The sequence below is a fragment of the Triticum urartu genome, chromosome 7A (assembly GCF_056163025.1).
Source record: "Triticum urartu cultivar PI428250 chromosome 7A, HENAU_Tu73, whole genome shotgun sequence".
Classification (NCBI taxonomy): domain Eukaryota; kingdom Viridiplantae; phylum Streptophyta; class Magnoliopsida; order Poales; family Poaceae; genus Triticum; species Triticum urartu.
Window position 1 is genome coordinate 603,067,970 of NC_141879.1, and position 7,052 is coordinate 603,075,021.

Sequence of the window (7,052 nt, forward strand, 5' to 3'; positions counted from 1 at the left end):
TGACAAATCGTCGACCGAATCCAGTCGCCCTGGATCGAGCCGCGCGACAGGCCGGACCTCGACGAAGATCCGCCCCGGCTGGACTTCTTCCCCTTCGCCTTCGCCATCGCCTTCTTCGTGCGCTCCAAGGCCACCGTCTTCTCCTTCCCCGTTGCAGCGGGCGGAGCTCGAGCAGAGCGGTGGCACCGGGCGCTGAGGTGGATGTGGCAGAGAAAACGGGGGAGAAAGAAGAAGAATGGGAACACACTGTGCAAAACCACCAATCCGGCACCTTATATGAGGCCATTTCCGAGTGGCTGTCCTGTGGGTCTGGGCGATCCTATCAAATCCCGCAACAGTCGCGCGCGTGATACATGGCAAAAAAGGTGGCGTAGCGATCGAGGCGGCCCTGCCTAATCCAACCCAATTACCACGTCCTCCTCCGCCCCGCGCACTTCCCAAAATTCGAATCCCATAATATCCGCGAGCGGCAGAGCAACCTGTCAGATGGAAGATTTTTCCCATATCAGCGCTCGAAGCATAGCAGTAAAAGTTCACTCGGCAGAACCAAGAATGGATCAAGGCGACTGAAAAAGAAGTTGAAGTCATCATGATTGCTTGGTTGGTCCCAATCAGATGCTTTCGGAGTGCAAAAATTGAATCGGAGGTGTTCTCAACTCCTTCTCCACTCAAGCCCTGTACCATTCGGGGGCTAATGATGAAGCTATGTACCTAGGGTAGGGTCACATGCCTGACCTAGACAGCCTCCCCTAGGACACCATCTCAAAACCAGAAGCATTCAGGGGATAGCATCATCACTCGACTACAAGGCATTCCACTCGGCAGATTCAAAGTCACTCGACACAACAATTATCACTCGACGTATAGAAGACCTAAAGTCACTCTGCATGACAACGGTCACACATTTACTTCATAGACTTAATAGGCATTTATGTCACTTGATTGGTAGCGATACCAGTAACGCCCCCCTCTTGATGTACCTTAAAACACTTGTAACGTGGGCTCGTTGGGGTCTAGGCGCACTCTATATAAGCCACCCCTCTCCACTAGCACAAGGGTTCGCACTCCCTGTAAACACACACATACATAATCCAGTCGACCGCCTCCGGGCACCGAGACGTAGGGTTGTTACTTCCTTCGCGAAGGGCCTGAACTCGTAAAACTCGTGTGTACAACTTCGCGATAGCTAGGATCTTGCCTCCTCATACCTACCCCCATTCTACTATCAGTCTTAGATCCACAACAGTGCGCACTGAAGACACAACCATGCTTCATGAACGGCAGGCCTTCCGTGTCATGCACGGAAGGTGGCATCCGCTTCATAATGGGGTAGCTTTCCTCAATGAAAAGTGAGTACTCTCCAAGAGTGTTCCTTGGCACCCACATAACATCACGGGGGTCGAACTCGGTGCCGTTCATCTGGTACACGCGGCATCTCAGATCTGGACACATGGTGACGTACATAGTCAATGTCCATGCATAATAATGTTGTGTTCAAATATGGCGGTCAGTAATACTGTGCAGCAAATAGTACTACTCCGGTATAGAGGAAGTAAAATAACCGGCTTATTATATATAGCCACTCTTGGCTACATGGATGAGATAGTAAGACATGGAAAAACAAAAATGGTGGTAGCTGATAGCCCACAAGTATAGGGGATCGCAACCGTTTTCGAGGGTAGAGTATTCAACCCAAATTTATTGATTCGACACAAGGGGAGCCAAAGAATATTCTCAAGTATTAGCAGCTGAGTTGTCAATTCAACCACACCTGTAAACTTAATATCTGCAGCAAGGTATTTAGTAGCGAAGTAATATGATAGTAGTGGCAACATAGCAAAGTAGCGGTAGCAAAAGTAGTATTTTTTGGGTTTTATAGTGATTGTAACAGTAGCAACGGAAAAGTAAATAAGTGAAGAACAATATAGGAAAAGCTCATAGACAATGGATTGGTGATGGAGAATTATGCCGGATGCAATCGATCATGTAATAGTCATAACCTAGGGTGACACAGAACTAGCTCCAGTTCATCAATGTAATGTAGGCATGTATTCGGAATATAGTCATACGTGCTTATGGAAAAGAACTTGCATGACATCGTTTGTCCTACCATCCCGTGGCAGTGGGGTCCTATTGGAAACTAATGGATATTAAGGCCTCCTTTTAATAGGGTACCGGACCAAAGCATTAACACATAGTGAATACATGAACTCCTCAAACTACGGTCATCACCGGTAAGTATCCCGATTATTGTCACTTCAGGGTTAACGGATCATAACACATAATAGGTGACTATAGACTTGCAAGATAGGATCACGAACTCACATATATTCATGAAAGCATAATAGGTTCAGATCTGAAATCGTGGCACTCGGGACCTAGTGACAAGCATGAAGCATAGCAAAATCGTAGCAACATCAATCTCAGAACATAGTGGATACTAGGGATCGAACGCTAACAAAACTAACTCAATTACATGATAAATCTCATCCAACCCATCACCGTCCAGCAAGCCTACGATGGAATTACTCACGCACGGCGGTGAGCGTCATGAAATTGGTGATGGAGGAAGGTTGATGATGATGATGGCGACGGATTCCCCTCTCCGAAGCCCCAAACGGACTCCAGACCAGCCCTCCCGAGAGAGTTTAGGGCTTGGCGGCGGCTCCGTATCGTAAAACATGATGAATCCTTCTCCCAGATTTTTTCTCTCTCTAAAAGTGAATATATGGAGTTAAGGTTGAGGTCGATGGAGCGTCAGGGGGCCCACGAAGCTGGGGGCGTGCCCAATGGGGTAGGGCACTCCCCCCACCCTCGTGGACAGGGTGTGGTCCCCCTGACGTAGATCTTTCTTCCAGTATTTTTTATATATTCCAAAATAATTCTCCGTTGATTTTCAGGTCATTCCGAGAACTTTTGTTTCTGCACAAAAATAACACCATGGCAATTCTGCTGCAAAACATCGCCAGTTCGGGTTAGTTCCATTCAAATCATGCAAGTTAGAGTTCAAAACAAGGGCAAAAGTGTTTGGAAAAGTAGATACGACGGAGACGTATCAACTCACCCAAGCTTAAACCTTTGCTTGTCCAGAAGTAATTCAGTTGATAAACTGAAAGTGATAAAGAAACACTTTTACAAACTTTGTTTGCTCTTGTTGATGTAAATATGTAAAGCCAGCATTCAAGTTTTCAGCAAAGATTATGAACTAACCATATTCACAATAGCACTTAGGTCTCATGTTTACTCATATCAATGGCATAATCAACTAGCAAGCATAATAATAAATCTCGGATGACAACACTTTCTCAAAATAATCATGATATGATATAACAGGATGGTATCTCGCTAGCCCTTTCTGAGACCGCAAAACATAAATGCAGAGCACCTTTAAAGATCAAGGACTGACTATACATTGTAATTCATGGTAAAAGAGATCCAGTCAAGTCATACTCAATGTAAACTAATAGTAATGGATGCAAATGACAGCGGTGCTCTCCAACTGGTGCTTTTTAATAAGAGGATGATGACTCAACATAAAAGTAAATAGATAGGCCCTTCGCAGAGGGAAGCAGGGATTTGTAGAGGTGCTAGAGCTCGGTTTTGAAATAGATATGAATAATATTTTGAGCAGTATACTTTCATTGTCAACATAACAACCGAGAGATCTCGATATCTTCCATGCTACACACATTATAGGAGGTTCCCAAACAGAATGGTAAAGTTTATACCCCCCTGCACCAGCAACCATCAATCCATGGCTTGCTCAAAACAACGAGTGCCTCCAACTAACAAGAGTCCCGGGGGAGTTTTGTTTGCAGTTATTTTGATTTGATTTGCATAAAGCATGGGACTGGGCATCCCGATGACCAGCCATTTTCTCATGAGTGAGGAGTGGAGTCCACTCCTCTTGAGAATAACCCGCCTAGCATGGAAGATACATACAGCCCCAGTTGATACATGAGCTATTCGAGCATACAAAACAGAATGTTTATTTGAAGGTTTAGAGTTTGGCACATAAAATTTACTTGGAACGGCAGTATTCCCGCTTAGTACAAGTGAAGGATAGAAAAAGACTGGGAAGCGACCAGCTAGAGAGCGACAACAGTCATGAACATGCATTAAAACTAATCAACACTGAATGCAAGCATGAGTAGGATATAATGCACCATGAACATAACTATCATAGAGGCTATGTTGATTTTGTTTCAACTACATGCATGAACATGTGCCAAGTCAAGCCACTTGAATCGTTCAAAAGAGGATACCACCCTATCATACCACATCATAACCATTTTAATAGCATGTTGGCACGCAAGGTAAACCATTATAAGCTCCTAGCTAATTAAGCATGGCATAAGCAACTATAATCTCTAATTTTCATTGCAAATATGTTTCTATCATAATAGGCTGAATCAGGAACGATGAACTAATCATACTAAGAAAAACAAGAGAGGTCAAGTTCATACCAACTTTTCTCATCTCAATAAGTTCATCATATAATCATCAGTATTGCCTTTCACTTGCATGACCGAATAGTGTTGATAATAATAATAGTGCACGTGCATTGGACTAAGATGGAATCTACAAGCATTCAATTCAAGAGAGAAGACAAGGTAATATGGGCTCTTTGTTTGATCAACAATAATGCATATAAGTGCCACTCAACATTTTCATCATGGTCTTCTCCTCTCGACCCCCAAAGGAAAGAAAAGAAATAAAACTATTTACACGGGAAAGCTCCCAACAAGCAAAAGAAGAACGAGAAATCTTTTTGGGTTTTCTTTTTAATTACTACCACTACAAGAATGGAAGGTACACTAACTAAAAGCTACAAGTATTTTTTTGTTTTTTCTTAAGGTTTATCAAACACACGAGAGGAAAGCATAAAAAGGGAAATAAACCAGCATGGATATTACAATGAAAAAGTATGACCACTGACAACTAGCATGAGTGTATGAGCATGAATGTAATGTCGGTGAGAAATACGTACACCCCCAAGCTTAGGATTTTGGCCTAAGTTGGTCTATGGCCACGGCTGGCCTGGCGGATATCCAAAGTTGTAGCTGGGGTCGTACTGAGATGCAGCGGCAATCGCCTGATGAGCTATAGCTTGAAGGCGAGCTGTCTCCGCCCTCCTCTCATACTCGGTCGCCTCCTCGCTGGTTATAACATATCTCTCTTTTCCCTAAAAGTCAAAGAAAGTAGGAGCAGGGAGAGCGACATGATAGGTGCGTCGTCTGTCAAAGATTAGTCGGTACTGGAGGAACTGATCGTTCCTCTCAACAAACTGATGCCGAACCATAGCTTCATAATCTAGATAAGAAGGAGGCAACTCAATATCATCTCCACGTATGGGTATCTCAAGAAAGTTAGCTATACGAGTTGCATAAATTCCACCAAAGAAATCTCCATGAATATGATTATTATGCAACCTACATGCAACAATAGCCCCCAAGTTGTATTGTTTATCTCCAAAAACAGCGCTCCTAAGAATGCTAAGATCAGGTACACACATGTGACATGCTTCATATTTACCGTTTATGCACCTTCCTATGAAGAGAGCAAAATAATGTATAGCGGGAAAATGAATGCTCCCTATGGTGGCTTGTGTTATATATCTAGATTCCCCCACTGTAATACTAGCAAGAAAATTTCTAAGCTCAGATTAGCTAGGTTCACTAGCACTATCCCATTGTGGGAGTTTGCATGAAGTATTAAAATCCTGTAAATCCATGGTATAAGATTTATCATAAAGATCGAACAGGACAGTTTGTGAATTGCGCGAGGATGAAAATTTTAAACCTTCTCACAAATGAATTAGTTAAATAGAGGTATTGATGGCACTTATCTGCCTCAAAGCTCTCAAGATCGTCATTACGCACATATTCTTCAAATTCCTCCTTGATTCCTGCTCGAACCACGAAGTCCTCTGACGGCCATTCACAAGGCCGCACTTGAACGTCCCTCGGTAGTTCCTCGTCCGCATCGCGTATTGCGGGTCTGGGTCCTTGCTTCCTTGAAGAACCACCTTGGTACATTTTCCTAAACATATTTCTTCCTCTGAAAAATTTCTGAAATTTTTAGTAACTAAAAATAAAAGTGAACCAAACTCAACAATATTGATAGCAACTACTCCTACAAGTGCCTAGAGGCAATATCATGCATTAAAACTACTTTTGACCATATAAATTTGACATACAAGCTCAAGAACAGGGTCACCTAAGAAGCAAAAATTGGTAATGAATAAAGCATTAGAACAAAAACTAATTGGACCATTGGAGGAGTCACATACCAAGGAACAATCCCCCAAAGCAGTTTTGTGAATGGAGCTTTGAGCTAGGAGATCGAAAATGGCAGCAAGATGAGCTAGAACTCGTGCTTTAGCTGGATGGTTATTTTTTTGGGAGGAAGAAGGAGTGTGTGGTAGCTGGAATAAGTGGAGGGGAGCCACCATGGGCCCACGAGGCAGGGGGGTACGCCCAGGGGGTGGGCGCGTCCTGGACCCTCGTGGCTAGGTGCTTGCTCCCCCTGCTATGTTCTCAGTGCCAGATATTCTCAAATATTCTAGAAAAAAATCATATTTAAATTTCAGGGAATTTGGAGAACTTTTATTTCCGCAGTATTTTTTTATTGCATGGATAATTCAGAAAAGAGACAGAAAAAATATTTTTTTTCTTTATTTAATACAAATAACAGAAAGTAAAAAGAGGGTACAGAAGTTTGTGTTTTCTAAATTCATCCATCTCATGCTCATCAAAAGGAATCCACTAACAAGGTTGATCAGGTCTTTTTAACAAACTCATTTTGACTAACATGAAACCGGAGAATTTTCGAATAACACTAGGTTACCTCAACGGGGATATGCACATCCCCAACAATAAGAATATCATATTTCTTCCTGATAGTAGGAAGTGGAAATTCAAAACCTCTAATAGTGAGTGTTGAAATTTTTCCAATAGAATTGATATTATGGACTTGAGGTTGTTTCCTCGTAATGTGTCACTACAAAAAAAAGACACATCCGTGACATTTTGGGCCGAACGAATTTTTTC